A 19,435-nucleotide genomic window follows, 5' to 3' on the forward strand; every position below is an offset into this window, starting at 1 on the left:
AGTTTCTTTTGGGGGATAGATGTTCTTTCCTCCAGAGTTTGTAGAACAATCATGTTATTCTATCGTTACCCCACTTGTTTTTTAACTGTAAATGTATTATCTCATTGAACAACTGCCTGATTCACCATACTTGACTCTAAATGGTCTTTAGCTACTGTTAAAATTTAAATCTACCCTCAAATGATGATTACTTGGCACCTGTTAGAACATTCAAAAACATATACTATCAGTTCTAAAAGCAAGTCCCAAAAATGGTTTACTAAATATTTTTAGTGACTTAGCATAACTGCAAGATGACTTTGAAAGCAGCCATTCTTATCTGGCGTATTTAAGTTCTGGTGATGTGTTCAGTGTCTGTCTACCTGCATGTATGAGCATAGATTCGAGCATATGAAAATGTATGACTTTGTCCAGTTCTTCAAGTCATATGTCTTTGTTCTGATAATCAACATATTTTTAGAAAAGTTTTCTGTACCTTCATGGTGAGAAAAATTGAATGTTCACTTTTACAGAAATGATGGAAAGAAAGTTGTTTTCCTTAAAGGCACATTGCAACACCCTTTGTCATTGAAAAAGAAAACCAAGTGAGTTCTCTTTGGCAGCTTTATGCTACACTCAAAAGATGTTTAAGACCCGTGTTTTCATCCTTTATTCTGAAGTTATTGAAATAAATGCTACATAAATGGAATTCTAATTCAGTGTAATGGATCACAAAACATGGTGTAACGATGAAAAGGGTATTTTATTATGCATTATAAATATGTTTTATAACAGTAATATATGCTCTTGGTTTAAAAGAAATCTTTATAAAATGTTATAAAATGAAAAGTCTCAGTCTCTAGAGGAAATCAGTTAATCATTTCTTCCATATCCTTGAAACATTTAGAACATACATTTTTATGCAAATGGATTCATACTATTCAAATTGTTTTTTCTCTTGCCTTTTTTAATTTAAAATTTATCTTGCAGATCTTTCACATCGGAGCATATTTACTTGCCTCATTATTTCCGATACGTATTACTCCATAGTATGTGAAGTGAGAGACTATTTCGTTCCAATAACTCAGGTAAGGAAGACATTCAATTATCTTTATTTCTCTTTAACTCAACTTAATTTTATCTCAGGATTCAATTCCCTTGGGTGGCCAACATGTAATCTCTGCCAATTCAGGGTTTTCCTGTGTGGCGTTTGTCTGAGTTCCATGCGACTTATGTAGAGCCGAGGTTCTGGGGCATGGGTGTGGCATCTGGTTTGCTGTTGTCTTTTCATGCTGACCGATGATGAAATGTGTACTGCCCCATCTGATCCTCAAGCACTGCTCCATGTAGATCTCTGATGATCATCCCTGACTCCTACTCTGTTTCCCTTAGATCCTTTGAATCTCCCTGATGTGTCTCCATCACTCTCAGACATGGGATTACTGAGCCACACTGGCATTTGGAAGCTATTCCTGTTCTCTTCTTTCAGCACTATGTCAGGATGCTGTTAAAATTGGTGGTCATGGGAGTGGTCATGGGGATTCTAATCATATGCAGGCATCTCCCTAAGAAGCAGGTTTTCTTTTCTCTTAGATTCAGCAAAATGATCTGTAGCTTTTGTTACTTCCCATCCGTGGATTCAGCCTTAAATGGAAGGTTCTTTTCTAGTGCACATATATGTTCCCCTTGTGACTCCTTCCCTTCTCCCAACGCAGAACATTTTTATCTAGGGGGGCACATAGGTAAGTTTCTCTTAGTGCATAAGCTTCTAAATATCAAGGTCTAGGCTTTTGAAACTCAAAAGCCCAATGTCCTCTGTGTATTTGTATATTTTGCATTCTGCTGTGCCACTTGCCCTCTGAAGCAAGGCATTCAATACACCAGGTGAAAAAATATTCAGTTGGCCCCCCCAAAAAACAAGTAATATAAAATTTTATCTCATCACATGTATCTATGTCCTACTTATGATTCTTATAGGTAGTTATTTCTGTTGTTTCCATTGGTTGTTGTTGCTGTTGCTATAAGCCACAATAAACATCTTTGCCCATATAGCTTGAAAAATTATGTAAGCATATTGACAATAAAAATGCTAGGTTTGGAATTCCCAGGGAAAAGGGCAAGGGGAAGTGTAATTTAAATACTGATGGATATCATAACATTTCCCCTCCAGAAAGGTTATACCACCACAATCTTGTATAGAAGTGCCTGCTTCTCCATAGCTTTAGCCATTAGGGTTTTATCATGTATTTAAATCTTTTTTAATCTGATAGCTGCAAGTATGATTTCTTGGTTTTCTGATTTCCCATATCTTTAATTCAAAGAGAGATTGAACACATTCTCACACTGTTTTAGCCTTTTGCACCTGGTGTTTCCTGAAATGCTTATTGACATGAAAAATGTGTTAAATAATCCTAAAGTGGTTTAAATAGAAATTTTTTTCAAGAGTTATTTATTTGTTAATTTTTGTTTGGGGGAGGCAGATTACATAGAATTTAAGCAACTATTTCCAGTCTCTACTTCATTTAACAGCAACTAAAGGGTTAGGAACAAAACAAAACTGAAAATGAAAAACTGAGTCATCAACGCAGAGCTAATAATTATGCTTTGACAATGTTGTAATATCGCCACGCTGCAAATATAGAGCTAGTTGTTATCAAGATGGCATTTGTCCCAATCGTCTCATGATAGCAGCCATGAGAGCTAACAAAATCAGTAAATGTCCCTTGAGCATGTGTAATTAGGCAAAGATCCCAATAACTAATCAGTACAGTGGATTTTGGTCTCCATGCACCTTGTTGAGAGCATCCATTTCACACATCCAATGTTGTCGCTGCCTCAGAGTCGCCACCATAGTCAATTTGCTACCATGTAAGAACTTCAGGAGGAATAAACGATTGCCAACTGAGTGATTGATTCTTCCAAGCCTAAATTATGTAACATAATTTGTCAACAAAGTGTCTGAGTTTTCACTCTTCAGATCTTCATGCCTATGCCGTATATTTTCTATTTCATACTTACTTGTACCTTACTGAAATTAGCATACTATCTTCCAGCTAGAAAGCACCTTACAATATGCATAACTCCTTAGAACCGGCCACTTCCCCTTGATCTTGATAACTGCTACCATGTCCTGAAGCCATACTATGTGCTGGGCAACTCTGCTGGCTAATTATCATCACCTCCATTTTACAGACAGAGCCCGATACTCAGAGAGGTTGAAAAACTTGCTCAGAGTCAAAATCCAGTAAGTTGCAGAATCAGCATTAACAGGTTCTGGGGGTCCGATAAATTCTGCAAGGAAAAAGGAAGGAGATTTTTAACATGAGCTGTGGCATTTCTCGTGATAGACTTTGCTGGAACTGCTACTTATTAGCTAGCAATGCCTCCTGTACGTTACTTTGCCTCTGGGCAGCTAGCTGTCCCTTCAGTGCTCTGACCAGTTCTGTTTAATCCTTTTCAAGATTATAAGAATGAGTAAGGCAGCCTGTGTTACATGACCCTCTGACAATTTTTCAAACATGGACAAAGAGGCGTTATGAGGAATAGACTGGATTCCTGATTCCCCATCCTTCTTTTGGCCATATTTCCCCCATGGAGATGGTCCTAGGGGGACTCCTTCCTCTACTTCCAGATCCTTTAGTTACCCCCCCCCCCAGTCTTCTGATCCTTCATCTCACCATATTTAGCTGACTTACTGAGTGAGTTTGGAAAGGGGCTTTCCCTCAAGAGAAAGAAAAAGGAGTGGGATTTGGAAAGAAGTGTTGGAATGAGCATTAATCCTGTGGATGAGGCTCAGTGGTAGTCAAGGTTGGAGTTAGATTTGAATGATGGAGCCCTTTGAAAATATCTCAAGAACACAGGTGTTTAAGGAAAGCAACACTCTTCAGGTAAATGTAAATTGGACAACTTTTGGGGATAGCACCTTGGCGGGATTGTCACACTCCATAGCCAGAGACCTCAGCCACTGAACTCCACGCCTCATAATTCAGCCCAAAGGAAACCTCATAGTCTAGTCTCTCATTACCCTTATCAAAAGTAATTTAACATTTTATTAGGAGTTTTAAAACAGGAATAGTAGCTCTCATACTACCTGGAGGCTTTAGACTGCAATGACTGATTTAATTTAGTATCCTCATTTTGCAAAATCTAAGGTTCATGATGGTAAAGCAGCTTGCCCAGGAAAACCCAGAAAAAGAAACATTTCTGCTCACGGAAAAGAAACCTTATGATTTTTGACTAGTATTTAGAAGAGCATTCCAGTTCAACACCTGTGATCCATTTCAGATGTAAATGTTGCAGAAAATTCAAGTGTCCCTGAGAAGCATTTTTCCCTTTAATAGGAACATTTATTGAACTTAAGCATAATGCCAACTTAAGCATGGTGCTAAATTCTGCCTGCAATATACTACTCAATTTTTACAATAGTCCTGGGAAGAAGAAAATTGTAGAAATCCCCATTTTATAGAAGAGAAAAAAAAGGCTCAGAGATTTTTAGTAATTTGTCAATTACTAATATATAGCATCTTATCCAAGTTTTTGAATTCCAAAGCTCAGGCAGGTTCTTAACTTCTGTTACATGCTGAGTTGCTCCACAGCATTGGAAGTATTTAAAGGGAATCCAGGCCAGAAGGCTGCTCCTTCCACCTGGAATGCTCTTTCTCTGATATCCACAAGGTATAAACTTGCACTTACCTCATGTCTCTGCTCAAATGTTGCCTTATCAATAGCACATTTCTGACCACTTAGTATAAAAAATACTCACCCTCCTCATACCGACACTTCTTATTTCGTTTACTCTGTCTCATTTTCCTGCGTAGATTTTATTATCATGTGACATACTGTGTATGTACTTCTGCATTGTATCTATCTTCACTCAGAAATGTAGTTTCAATGAAGTCAGGAGCTTGAGTCTGTTCTCTGTATCTCCAGGACCCAGAAGAGTGCTTGGCACACAGTAGATGCTCTCTAAATATTTGTAGAATGAATGAGTGAGTGAATGAATGAATCGAGCAAGTGCATCACATCATCATCAACCTCATATTGGGACCTATCACAGAAGTATCTGGGGAACTGCAGGCAGTGTGGTTTAAAAAGGTATCTGGTTAAAAAAAATCCAGTTGAATAAAAGAATATTGAATTATGTCAGTGGCTGATAACTAAAGCATGCAAGAGCATAAACTTTTTCTTCAAGCACTGACAGATGGCAGAAGAATGCATATGTCTGCTCTCCTTGTCTGTCCTTGTGCTCCTGCCTCCTTGCATAGCTCTGTATATTTAAGAGTCATTGGGGACACTCACTCTGAGAAATGTAGAAGCAGCATTTTTTTTTCCTTTTCATGAGACAAACACTTATTCCCAGTGGGTAACATTTAGCAATGAAGTGTTTTTTTGATTCTAGCACTTATCAGTGTTTCAGAAATATATGGTATAATTAAATTACTCAGAGGTTGTGCTTTAATCAGGAGCAAATTTAATGAATATTCAAGCTGTTCATTGTTAGGAAATGGGAAGAGATTGACAGAATATTTTCATTACAGCCTCAAAAGTCATCCAGAAGAGGGTGCTAATGTTCTGTATGAAATATGCCACACACACACACACACACACACACACACGCACGCACACACACACACACACACACACACACACACACTCAACAAAGCTTTCTTAGGTAATTGATACTTTGTTAGGTAAGCGATAGTAACTATATGCACTGAATGTTAAGAAGGAAATATACAAACAGGCAATTCAAAAGTCAAAATCATTGCCTATTGATAGCACAAAAGTTTTTGAGAACTGGGACAGTTTATAAAATCTACCTTAGTTTTGGACACATTAGTTAACAATTGACTACACCATCATTTGGTGTATTTTCTATCACCAAAAATTGCCCAACAGAGTTAATACTGTGATATTTCATTAAACCATGAACCTCTATCAAAGCTAATAGATGAACAAAAAATATTTTGACTACAATTTAATATTATAAACAACTACATATTTAAAATGAAAGCCAACACTCTTTTCATTTCATTAATAGCACATTCTTCAAATGCTTTTCTTTTGATGGCAGGTAAAGATGACTGAGATATTGCTTAATTGTGATTCAGGCAAAATCGTATTATAGTTTCTGGTTATCTACCCCAGATGAAAACAGAGATTTGGCATCGACATCTTTTCTCATTCAACTGGTCAAAAATAAAATTTCAGAAAGGATGAAGTTTCTATGAACTAAGTAGTTCTCAAAATTCTTTTCTACTTGTGCTTTAGTGGTAGAAGTTGAAGATAGCCATGGCTAAAACACCTTTCATTTATGTTTAAAATGTGCCCTAATTTTTCTTCCTTATCCTAGGTTTTCTGAGCTCCTGTCCTTAAAATTCAAGCAATTTGTATTTTGATTATTTCTTTGAAGTGGATCAGTCATGTGAACTGTAAATTTTCTGTGGGCAAAATAAATGCAGATAAGAGGGGCTTTCTATGTCTGCCTACTTGATCTACTTAGAATACAAATAAGAAAAGCCAGGCTGAAGGACAGCTAACGCTATTATTTTTACATTCCACTATTAGCTTCTAGGCAGAGCAGCTTTGAGAGAACATATGTATTGCAAAAAGCTCAATAGATGGATGGTCTTAAGTGAAGTTCGCATTTGAAGAGCTCGTAGAACAGCACTCTCGTTGGAAAGAAGCAATGCCTTTGCATGAAAGAGGAGTCAGTTTAGTCATTCCCTCATAAAAGGCATGTGTCACTTTCACACCCACCTGGGCTAGCAAGCTGAAGTGGAGGAGCTCAGGCAGATAGAAGAGTTAGAGAACAGAGCAGACACTGAGCAGTCCTCTGACACTCAAACCTCTGCCCTCATACTAAAAGGCTTTGCACTGACTCTCCTGAATTCATCACCTGGGGGTGAGTTGATCACTTGCATATTTGTTCTCAGATCCATTCTCTGCCCTTCTCTGCCTGGGCGTGTGTATTGCAGGACCCTACATTTCCTGTGCTCTCTTGCCTTCTGCTTCTAGATGGGTTTAGCTAATGGAAGGCTCTGGTGGAAGTGTGGAGAGCTAGGGAGGGATAAAAACCAGGCTATCCCCCATGCTCCTGTCTCTTGTTTCAGGTGGCAACTCCTTCAGATGCTGTAATAGTGGGTTGCCCCAGTTACTAGAGGCTGTCCCTTCCTTCCATGATCTCAGGTCTGACTGGACAGGCCCACTAGGAACCCAGACTGCTGAACTCTGGTACAACCATCTCCTGCTTTTCTCACTCCAGCCCTGGGCTGGTGGTAGCTGCCTTGCTTTTGCTGAACACAGAGTTTCTTCATAGTGCTCTTTGGTTCTTTAGTTGTCCCATCCCTACGTAAGCAATTCTCTGTATTGGATTTTTCATTTGTTTGTTTGAAATACTTAAAGGGCTCTTGTTTTACTGATATAAAAGACCATCTTTTGTGCTATAGGAATATTTGGAAAGGAATCACTGTCCCAGTTTAACCTGCATATTTTATTTTGCAGCTTCTTTAAGTTAATCTGGTTGGGCAATGAAAAACAAAGATTCACTTAAAAACTATCTTCTCCACCAGTTTCTGCCCTGCTTACTGTACACAAAATGACCATATACGTAACTCTGAGGAACTTATGACAATGTGACATGTCTGGTGTGACTGTATTTAACACATATTCTGTATTATTATTCAACTCTTTAAATGTTTATGGATTATTAAATGAATTCATCAGGAAAGAAATAAACAACCCCCAGCTTCACTCTTCATGAAGAGAGCTATGGATAGAATTGTGCCTCACCATTTTAAATATATTATTCCATTGTCTTTTGTCCATTATTCTATATCTATCTGTGAAATGGGGATAGCAACGCTATCTCCCCCATCAGGTTACTGTGAACCTTAACTAAGAGATACTTAAAACAATGTGAAGCCCACATCCATCACTGAGTAAATATCAGCTATAATGCTGACTATGTCTTTGTCAATCTAATTGTCCTTTCTTTATAGGAATATGTATTTTGATCTCTAGTACGATTTAAGAATTTTGCTCCTCTTTAATGTTCTACAGTTTTACTACAATGATTCTTTTAGATATAAATTTGTTTTTAGCTCCTTAAAATCTTAGGATCAGTGACTTTTTTTTTTAATTCTGGAAAATTCTCAGCCATTTTCTTTTATAACATTAAGTCACCCGTATTCATTTTATTTTATGCAAGAATTCCTATCAGACATATTTTAGACCCTGTCTTCCTATCTTCTATGTCTCAGCTTCTCTTATTATTTCTCTATTCCACATTCTAGGTCATTTCCTTAGATCTGTGTTCCAATATATACATTATTTTTTTCCTGTGTATTTCTCTTTTCTATTTCCTCTTTACCTATTTATACATTTAAAAATAATTATTGTAGGGGTGCCTGGTGGCTCAGTCATTAAGCATCTGCCTTCAGCTCAGGTCATGATCCCAGGGTCCTGGGATCGAGCCCCGCATCAGGCTCCCTGCTCAGCAGAAAGCCTGCTTCTCCCACTCCCACTCCCCCTGCTTGTGTTCCCTCTCTCGCTATCTCTCTCTGTCAAATAAATAAGTAAAATCTTTAAAAAAATAATTATTGTAAAGCCTCTTTTCGATGATTTTCTATTTCTCATTCTTAATGTATAAATTCTTCTTTTGGTCACACCCCATCACACTCCATCCAGTAATTGACTTTCTCCCATGTCCAGATCTTCAACTGGCAGCTCATCTTCAGTGGAGACTGATTTCCATGGCATCCTGGGTTCCCTGAGCTATGGAAATAGCCCCGTTGGGATATTTGGCTTTGCCTTTTCTGAGGGTCTGTGGTTTCACTATTTCTGGGTCAATTTTTATGTTGATTTCTCAGTTAGGAGCTTCTGCCCCATACTGTTGGTGTGAATTTGGACCTGCTCATTCACATGATGGTGGGTTTGCATTTTAGGAAGTTACTTTTTTCTAATCTCAACCCTGGATGTGGTACACGCTTCCTTGCTGCTTTCCCCAGCTGGCAGGGGTGGTGGGTGTCTTTCCTGTGACTCATGGCTTGTTGTAGGTATCTCAGCTCTAGTTCCCTGAATGAATGGGGCCTGTGTCCTAGACTGCCTTCTCTGCACTGGTGTCCAAACCCCCAATCCAGCTGAACCTAGACCTTGAACCTAGACCTAGAACCTACACCTGCTTATCATAATACTCTAATACCTTTTAACCTAAGCTCCTTCCCACCCTTCTGATCTGAGTTTGCTTTGCGTTTCTGGAAATGAGTATTTCCCTCTTTGGTTTAAAATTCGTATATGATTCACATATCTTTTATTTTCTTATATAATATTTTATGAATTCAGATTCTAATTAAGGGTATCTTTTCCTCAGTTTTATTCCCCATATTGACTGTGTTGAAAGAGATGCTAGATAAATATAGAAAGCTGCTTCTTCTTTTTTTTTTTTTTTTTTTTTGGGTTAAAATTTTTGTGGTGGTATCATGAGGCATTGAAACATCCAAACAAATCAATATCTGGGTGGTGAGGCAGCTGCTTTCTCCTTCACTTCTTTGGGTTACTAGAGCTACTTACCAGTAGATTAAAAAAAAAAAAAGACAACCTTTTGTATTACTTATGTCCTTCCAAGGCTTACGCTGGTACAACACAAACTTCTCCTGTCAGATGCAACTAGTCTAGCATCCAAACATCATGCACAATATGTCAGCAATAGTAGCACACTGTGCCTGCTCCCACCACAGCCCTGCTCATTTGTGTATGATATTTGAAGCATGTGGAGGAGTGTGAATAATATCAGGAAAATGAGGGAGAGGGAAACAGCATGAGTGCCTGGCTGGGAAGACTTCAGCTGAAGTTGTGCAGGGCAAGCCTGAACATGTCATTGGTGCAAACCCAAGCATCGTTGATGTTCTTTAGCAGGAACATCTAATGGAACCCTATGATGGGGTCTCCATCAGCCTTGAGCTGGCCCACAACCATGCTGATGATGCGGTTGTCTGATGTGGGCTGATGGTCCTGCACTGTGATGCTGTGGGGCATTTTCTGGAATGGAGGGCTAGACAACTTCTCCACAATGGCAGCTTTCCGCTGGAACTGCTGTCCTTCCCACATTAGACAGGCTGTGTCAATATACATTGCACCTCGTTGGGTTCTGTCGTTAATCAAATAACTGGTATTAATGTTGAATGAAGCTAGATCCAGTCTGCTCCCAAATTGGCTTGTCTCCCATTCTGGAGCATTACCCACCCTCATTGAAACCCAAGGGGCTGGCATGATGGTGGCAGCCTATAGAAAGATTCTCGCAAAGAGTATAGTCTACGCAATCTCAGAAACACCTGGAAGGGGATGTAAGTATAATCCGTTACCAGAAAGAAAATAGTTTGATTCTTAGCTGATCATGAATCCACAAGAAGCTCATGAGATGATGCAAAATACTTTTTTCCATCAGATTATTTATTCGTTTGGTATGCTTTTTGGCTGGAAGTAACAAAAAATTCAATTATAATTGGCTTAAACAATAGGAGAGGTTTATTTTCTTATTTATCCAAAAGCTAAAAGTAGGGCCATTTTTAGGGTTGGTTAACTGAGTGGCTAAATCTCATTTTTGCTCCAGTTCAAATTCCTCTCAAATCTCTTAGCTTCTCCTCATGGTTATGAGATTACTCTGGCAGTTCCAGGCATGTCAACCTTAATATATATCAAGATGTAGGAAAGGGGGAAAGAAAATTTATTTCTTCCTTAGGCCTCTCTTCTTGACAGCCAGGAAGAATTTCCAGAAGTCCTAGTGGTGTAACCCTCATATATCACTGATTAGAAATGTATCATATGCCCACTCTCAAACCAATCACCGGCAAGGTAAATAGAATTACCACAAATGGCAAAGATCAAATTAGACTCACTCTGGGGTTGATAATGAGTCCAGGCTTCTCTGAAATGCAGGTTTATCCAATGACTGAATGATATGGAGACTCTGTTACCTTGGAGAGCAGGAAATAGCTGTGGGGCAAAGTCAGGTCACTCAGAGACAGCATTAGGAAAGAACCTGAAGGTCCATTTTCTGGGCTCCTATACTGTTGCCATCCCTCTTTCTTCTTCCAACCCCAGCCCCTGCTAAGACACAAGTAATCTTAGAGACTACCATTATTTCTGTCTCTCCCCAGTGAGAGTGAAGGTAGATCCTGATAGCTGGGACCTCCTTGCAGCCTGTTCAAAGCCTAGATTTTCAAAAACATCTTCAGGTTGAACCATCTCTGAGATATTAAGGGCCATACTCATCACCATCCTGTTTTAGAAATTTGGTCTTTCAGAAGTCCCATGACATTGTTGAGAGGTGCATGCATGGATATCATTGGATGAGGACAGAATAAAATGTCATGTCATAGTGGAACATTACTACTGCAGGGCAGTTAGTTTGTGATGTGCTAGTATGAGTTAAATAGGGTTTCCTCCTGGTACAAACTGGAGTCCCAGCTGCACAGGGTGCATGGCCTGCATTATGAGTAATGAAAATTTTTCATTCACACAAAGACTGTGTGGGTGACTGACAGTGACTCCAAAACTTTGTGGGTCATGGTCGTTTTAACAGTGTTCTTTGCAATATTCCTTCTCTTGTTTCACTCACTGGGCAAGTCATGGGTTATGGGACAGTGCCTTCTTGGACAAGTGTCCCAGGGTGAGGTCATTGGTATTTATCAGTCATGTCACTTATTTCTCCACCTCCAGATTACACCTCTATGCTTTCTTTATATCCTCCACACAAAAGATTTGTCTCTTCTTTTATTTCCTTCTAGACTTCAGGGGACCACACATCCAGAGCACAAATAATAAGCCACAAGAAAAGCCATTTCTCTTTTCATGATGGCAGGGGAAACTGCGTTTAACATTTTCTAGATGGTGAGGGAGGACATTTGCTTTTCCGACCAGACCGTAGACTGTGGAGGTGACTGCCTTGCTAAAATGGGGTGAATGCTTCTAATGCAGGAAAAAAGTGAAGGTTAAAAAAGAGCTAAGTTTTTTAGATTAAAGTAGATTGAACATTTTTATCTTGCTAAATAAATTCTTCTCTTAGAGTGCCTGGGTGGCTCAGTCAGTTAAGCATCTGCCTTTGGCTCAGGTCATGATCCCAGGGTCCTGAGACTGAGCCCATGTCAAGCTCCCTGCTCAGCGGGGAGTCTGCTTCTCCCTCTCCCTCTGCTCCTCCTCCTGCTCATACTCTTTCTCTCTCTCCTTGCACTCTTTCTCAAATAAATATATTTTTAAAAAATCTTTTAAAAATTCTTCTCTTGCCAGTATTGATTGCTTTGCATGTTATAGCTGTAATATGTTTTACATTAAAAAAAATGCTCATGAGGAAGGAGGAGATAAAATATAAAGTGATAAAAGGGATGCAATAGATCAGACACTTGCCCCATCTCACATATGACCCAAGCCTAATAAAACTGAACTTCCTGAATAGTCCAATTGGGATATAAAGAAGTAAATAAGATTATCAAGGATGTAAGGCCATCTCATAACCTTTTTCTATCTCATAAGTGTTTTAAGCATTAAACAGCTGCTTGGCAATGGTAGAACAAGTGCACGACACCTGTCACACTTCCCTGTCAAGGGGGAAGCAAAGGTGGATTTTGAAGGAATAGTGTCAGAGTGTTAAATGTGAATGTCAGCAAAGACACATTCTGAGTCCACATCTGTAAAGAGAGCTGGAAAACAGTGCCACAGTTCATACTCAGTGGACAAGAGCCTGTAACTCACAGCCTAATTACCAGTCATCCCCACAGGAAAATGAATTTCGTGTCATGTTATTCTTTAAAACAGTACTGCTCAGTCTTGGTTTTGATCAAACCTAAAAAAAATGATTCTTTAATTTTTTAAATTCAAAATAAATGAAATGATTAAAAACAACAAAGTGGTGATAATTTTAGAATCTGTTGTTTAAGGTAATACAACTTCTTCCAAAATGAGTGTACTGAATTACCCTCAACCACACTTCTGAACTCTCTGTTATGAAATAACATCCTCACTTACTAGCTATCTGAAATTATGCCTTTAGGGCTCTATTTTATTTCACTTTAATCTGTATTAAATACCAATAACCTCTAAGAATGTTGACACATATAAGCTCCATCAGTCATTAAAATTAATTGTATTAACGTCAAATCTTATTTTAAACCACAGAATTAATTTAATAGCATTACGAAAACCACTGAGGCTTACACCTCTGTTTTACAGCTTCCTTTGTGTTTATCCTAACATAGAGGCTGTCTTGTTTTGTGTTTCTGCATTCCCTGCCGCTGGTTTTTCTTAAAACTCACTCCAAAATTAGCCCTCAGTGGATGGGGGGATGAGGGGAGTAGAGGATAGAGAGAGAAAAAACAAGACCGCTGAGGGGAAAAGCAGGTTGGAAACCAGTAAGGCCAATGTTGCCTCTTCTCTATGGTAGGTAGAAACTGACTCAAAGGGGGAAAAATTAATTACTTGTTTAGACCTAGTTTCTTTTTTAAACCGAAAAAGACTGACTTCCGGTCAGGACAAGATGGTGTAGATGAGTTCCTCCTTGCTCCTCCCCCACTAGGCACAAATATAAACCCCGGAAATAACGCAGGGGGTAATGATAAAACATTGTAAGAGGAAAGTGAGATGGTTTCCTCAGGACTTAAGGAACAAAATAGTGGCAGACTGTCACCCAACAGGGGAAGATGACAAGGACCCATTTTTCCCAACCCGTGACCTAACAAAAGAAGGCAGCCCAGTGGGCTCATTCTTCCTGCAGATCGAAAAAGAGTCCTGCTGGCAACATCAGGCAAATCCAAGTCCACTGACAAAGAGGGGTCCCCTGGGAACCCCACCAAAAATAAGCAGCTCTTTTCTGCCACGTCTGAGACTCTCCAGCCTTCCCGGAGCCACCTGAGGTCTGAGGAAATCCCTTCTGGGCTCATGGGCAGCATCAGCAGGAACCAGTGGGAGCTTGAGGAATACCAAATAAACCAGTCGGACCAAAAATAATACCACAAAGGCTTAGCAAATTAAGATTCCATGAAACTGCAGCCCACAAAAATAGATTAAGACCTGTAAGGGGCGCCTGGGTGGCACAGCGGTTAAGCGTCTGCCTTCGGCTCAGGGCGTGATCCCGGCGATCTGGGATCGAGCCCCACATCAGGCTCTTCTGCTATGAGCCTGCTTCTTCCTCTCCCACTCCCCCTGCTTGTGTTCCCTCTCTCGCTGGCTGTCTCTATCTCTGTCGAATAAATAAATAAAATCTTTAAATAAAAAAAAAAAAGACCTGTAAATCTGAACAGGTGACTGCCTGTTAAAATGAAAGATTTAAGTAGGACTTAGAGTCTCCTGACATAATCGACAAAGTGTCCACAATCCAATGTGAAATCATCCATCCATACAAAAACCCAGAAAATCACAACTTGAATGAGAGAAGGCAGTCAGTAGATGCCAACATACACCAACATAAACCAGGTGTTAGAATTATCTGACAAGGATTTTAAAGCAGCCATCATAAAAATGCTTTAACAAATCAATTACAAACGTACTTGAAACAAATGGAAAAATAGAAAATTTCAGCAATGTAATAAAATTATTTTTTTTAAATGGAAATTATAGACTTCAAAAATGCAGCACTAATAGCTCATTCACTGGATGGGCTCAAGAATAGAGTGAAGATGACAGACGATAGAACTGGTGAATCTGTGGACAAACAATAGAATTAACCCAATCTAAACAAGAGAGAAAATAGACTGAAAAACGTGAACAGAGCAATAGGAGCTTGTGAGACTGTAGCAGGGGAAAGAAAAAATGAAAACAAAAACAATTCAACACATATGGTATCACCATATCAACAAGTTAAAGAAATCATGTGTCAATTGACACAAAAAGCATTTGACAAAATCCAACACCCATTCATGATAAACAGCATTTAGGAGTAGAAGGGAATTAACTTGATAAAGAGCATCTATTAAAAAAATTCACAGCTAACATCGAGTTTAATGGTGAAATACTCAATGCTGTCCCCCTAGTAGCAGGAATAAGGCAAGGATGGCCACCCTCACCACTCTTATTGAGCATAGTATTAGAAGTTTTAGCCACCAAAGTAAGGCAAGGTAAAGAAATGAAGTGTATAAAGATCAGGAAAGGAAGAAATAAAATGGCCTCTATTTGCAGATGACAGGATTGTTTAACTAAAAACTCCCAAAAAGCTGCAAAAATACTTCTAGAATTGATAAGTGAGTTTAGCAAGCTTTCAGGATATAAGATCATGTGCAAATCAACCACATTTCTATATACTAACAATTAACACAGGGAAATTAAAATTTAAAATACAATACCATTGCAGTCACTCCAAATAAAATTAAGTACTTAGATATGCACTTAACACAACCATGTATGGGATCAATATGCTGAAAATTACAAAAAGCTAATGAAAGAAATCAAAGAAGTCTTAATGAAATGGAGAGACATACCATATTCAGGGATTGGAAGACTGAACATAATAAATAGGTCAATTTTCCCCATATTCATCTACAGGCTTAATGCAATTCCTATCAAAATCCCAGCAAGGTTTTTTTTTTGTAGACACCAACAAGTTTGTTGTAATATTTATATAGAAAAGCATGGTCCCTAGGATAGATAAAACAATCTTAACCAAAAAAAAAAAAGAGAGAGAGAGAGAGAGAGAAGGGAGACATTACTCTTCCTAATATGAAGAATTATCGTATAGCTGCAGTAATGAAAACAGTGTTGTGTCGGCAGAGGGGTAGAGGCATAGATCAATGAGAGAGAGAGGAGGGTTCAAATACAAACTCATACACAAACACCCAATTAATTATTGACAAAGATGAAAAAGCAATTCAATGGAAGAAAGACAGCGTTTTCAACAAATGGCGCCAGAACAATTAGGATATCCATAGGCTAAAACATTTTAAAAAAATAAGAGGAAACTCAGATTAATGTGCCTGGTACAAAAATTACCTCAAAATGGATCATGGACCTAAATATAGAACATAAAACTATAAAACTTTTAGGAAAAAATACAAGAAAATCTTCAGGATCTAGGGCTAAGCAAAGACTTTACAGACTTTAATAACAAAAAGCATGAACAATACAGGGAAAAATCAATATATTGGACCTCATCAAAATTAAAAACTTGTGCTCTGTGAAAAAGCCCATATGAAGAGGATGAAAAGACAAGCTACACACTGGAAGAAAATATTTGCAAACCGCATATCCAACAGAAGACTAGTATTTAGAATATAAAGATCTCTCAAAACAAAATTTTAGAAATGGAGAACCACGTAGTGGTTGACAAAGTTTAGGGGCAGAGGCAGCATGTAGGGGGAAAAGAGAGGTGGGTGTGATTATAAAAGGGAAACATGAAGGTTATTTGTGATGTTGGAACTGTTTTGTATCTTGACTAGTGGCGAACACAGATGAGTTTACTTTGACAAAGAGCATCTATGCAGGTGATAAATTGTAAAAAATCCTAGTACATACATGTACACATTTAAGTATACAAATGATCACAATTAAAACTGGAAAAATCTGAATAAGATCAGTGGATTGTATCAATGTCAATATCCTGGCTGTGATATTATTTATAGTTTTGTAAACTTCCTCCATTAGGAGTAACTAGACAAAGTGTACAAGGTTGCTCTGTATTGTTTCTTTTTCTTTTCTTTTTTTAAGATTTTATTTATTTATTTGACAGAGAGAGACAGCCAGTGAGAGAGGGAACACAAGCAGGGGGAGTGGGAGAGGAAGAAGCAGGCTCTCAGCAGAGCAGGGAGCCCAATGCGGGGCTCGATTCCAGAACTCTGGAATCACGCCCTGAGCTGAAGGCAGACGCTTAATGACTGAGCCACCCAGGTGCCCCTCTGTATTATTTCTTACAATTACATGTGAATCTCTACTTATCTCAATAAAACTGAATTAAGGAAATAGCATCTCATTATCACATTAATAACTGAAGTTTTTACTGTTGCATTTAACTATCTCGTACAAAACACGTACAAAACAGCATCTTTATTAGAAACCACCAGATTGGCACAGGACAACTGGCTCAGAGCAGAACATATTGTACTCTATTACCAAAAACTCTGACTACAGGCAAGTCATCATTTGAATAGATAATGAAAAACACATTTTAGAGCTTAGAAAGTCTACTTTCTCATCTAATAATTCCACAGAGGGGCAACTCCAGAGTGTCCACAGCTGGGGTTTCTTAGAGGCAACTCTTGTTCATTTTCTACACTGGGGAGAGCTATCCTACAACACCAGAATGTGATTCCTTTTCTGCCAGCTTGACCCCAAGACAATGCAGGCTGAAAGTTCTTGGTCAGTGTGCCAGTTCTGTAGTCCTAAACCTTCCCTTCAGTGGTACCTAAAGATCTTGCTACAGTCTTCAACCAAGCTTTTGTCAGGAATAAAGTTGACACTTTGATAGATCTTTGTTTATATTTTTCCTGGGTCTATTTCTCAAGTATTTCTAAACCTAGGTTAAAGAAGAAAGGGGCTGTAGGTCAGACATATGATTGGAAGGGGGAACGGCCATTGGCAACATTTCTGTAGGCTGCCTCTGCAAAGCAAAAAACGCAAACATACTTGAAAAAAGTGGTATATGGTGATGGGTTAGCCTAAATACATACAACCTGTAGGACAACTCTTGATGCTCCTGCCATTGATGTCCACTTCAAGGAGCATTATCCTTTCAGTTTTATTAATGATAACCAAATATGATGTGACTATTAAACTTAAGTTGGGGGAAGGCATATTCCATGCAGAGTGGATAGCATGTTTAAAAATGTTTAAAAATGTAGAATCAATTGCATAGATTATTTTAGGGATTCAGGGAGTTCCATGTAGAATTTAATGGTGGCAGTGGTGTCAATATGAGGCAGAGACAAAGAGACGAATGGAAGTACCACCACCTGGTGGCTGGAAATGTAGGGTCTGGACCATGAAGGGCCTTGTGTGCTGTGTGAAGGAACATGATCTTTATTCTTAAATTGACAGGAGACCAATGGATTATTTACTTTCTACTTGTTTTAAACTTTGGGATGAAGAAAAGAGAATTTCAGTTCAATTTATATCTTCCCTTGAGATTTAGAGATTTGCATCCTAACTAGACACTGGATTGGTGATAATGCCCATATTCATACCACGCCTCTCAGGGAGCTAGAACATTGGTTTACAAATTCCAGTGGGCTTAAAAATCAGTTGGGCTCCACTCTCAAGGAACCTGGTTTAGTTGGTCTTGAATGGGCTCAGGAAAACTATGTGCTTAACCACTTAGTTCTGATACCCTATGCTGTTGGATTATATTTTGAGAAGCACTGTAAATGATTGCAATGTAAACAAAACTCCTCTTACTCCTGTCTTATGAACATAAGATCTGAGTGCACTTTCAGATGGAATTAACAAAGTAGGTTCTAGTCTCCACTAGAGGGTAGCATATAAAAACTTTGATTTTTGAACAAAAATTTTTTAAATTGTGTGTGTGTGTTTTAAAGAATCAGAGGGTTTAAAACATTTTTTAATGTGGATTTTTTTCACTTGAAATATTAAAAGTTATTATTTGGAAAAGTGCTTTATTCCCTCTCTGTTTTTTTCTTGTTGAATCAAATGACTTGCTCAGATTAAAATATTAACTCAATTGCTAACACAATGTCATTTTAGGTGATGCCATTATAGGATGTTAGCGATAAGGGAGCCCACCTTCTCTATTTTACAAATGAGGGACGGGAGCCCCAGGAGAAAACTAGTTCCAGATCTCTACACTTGGTAGCACAGTTGAGACTGGATCCCAGGTGCCCTGCCCATCAATTCAACATCATTTCCTATAAACCACCTTATAAAAAAAGATAATTTGGGGAGTGCTGGGGGTAGAAAAAGGAATACTACATTATTGCATTTTAGTTCCTTTAGCTATAGTTCCAACAAAAACCAGAATCTGAAATATTCATTTGAAACATCTTTGAGAACTGTGAAGTAAACCCTATTTAATGACTATATATCTGATATATCCTCTGTTAGATGAAGTTCCTCATCTCGCTTTTTCTTTTTTCCACTGGGATTAGACTGGTTCTGAGTTATAACTCTTTGATTTCTGTCTTTTCATCTTGTACGCATGATTTTGTTGTTGTTTTAAATGGTAGAACTGTAGCATCCCAAGTAAGGACAACATAAATTAGGATTAAAAAGAACAATAGCCAAGTGAGCCTCCTTTGTTCATCTTGTTAAAATAAGGGAAACAGGTGTAAACATTCCAGTTAATCAGCCAGTTTTTATATTTTAAGTGGTCTTGGCCTTGACAATGAAATCTGTACAAAAGGGTTGAACTTTCTCTTCCTCCTCTGCCTGCTCTTCTGCTTCTCTCTTCTTTCTTTCTTTCTTTCTTTCTTTCTTTCTTTCTTTCTTTCTTTCTTTCTTTCTTTCTCTTCCTTCCTTCCTTCCTTCC

The 19,435-nt window shown here is 38.5% G+C and overlaps 1 protein-coding gene and 1 pseudogene across 1 annotated transcript in view; one reads left to right on the forward strand and one right to left on the reverse strand.

The window, feature by feature from the left end:
- Positions 1 to 19,435, forward strand: part of CADPS (calcium dependent secretion activator) — a 799,713-nt gene that overhangs the window by 16,152 nt on the left and 764,126 nt on the right. Inside the window, exon 3 of the mRNA XM_087866885.1 lies at positions 970 to 1,067. The gene's annotated coding sequence lies outside the window, so the exon portion shown is untranslated. The remainder of the gene's footprint in view (positions 1 to 969; positions 1,068 to 19,435) is intronic.
- Positions 9,820 to 10,204, reverse strand: LOC123798664 (nuclear transport factor 2 pseudogene; annotated as a pseudogene).

Source organism: Ursus americanus, chromosome 14, assembly GCF_024610735.1.
Source record: "Ursus americanus isolate L20-20 chromosome 14, mUrsAme1.1.p, whole genome shotgun sequence".
In the NCBI taxonomy this organism is placed as follows: Eukaryota; Metazoa; Chordata; class Mammalia; order Carnivora; family Ursidae; genus Ursus; species Ursus americanus.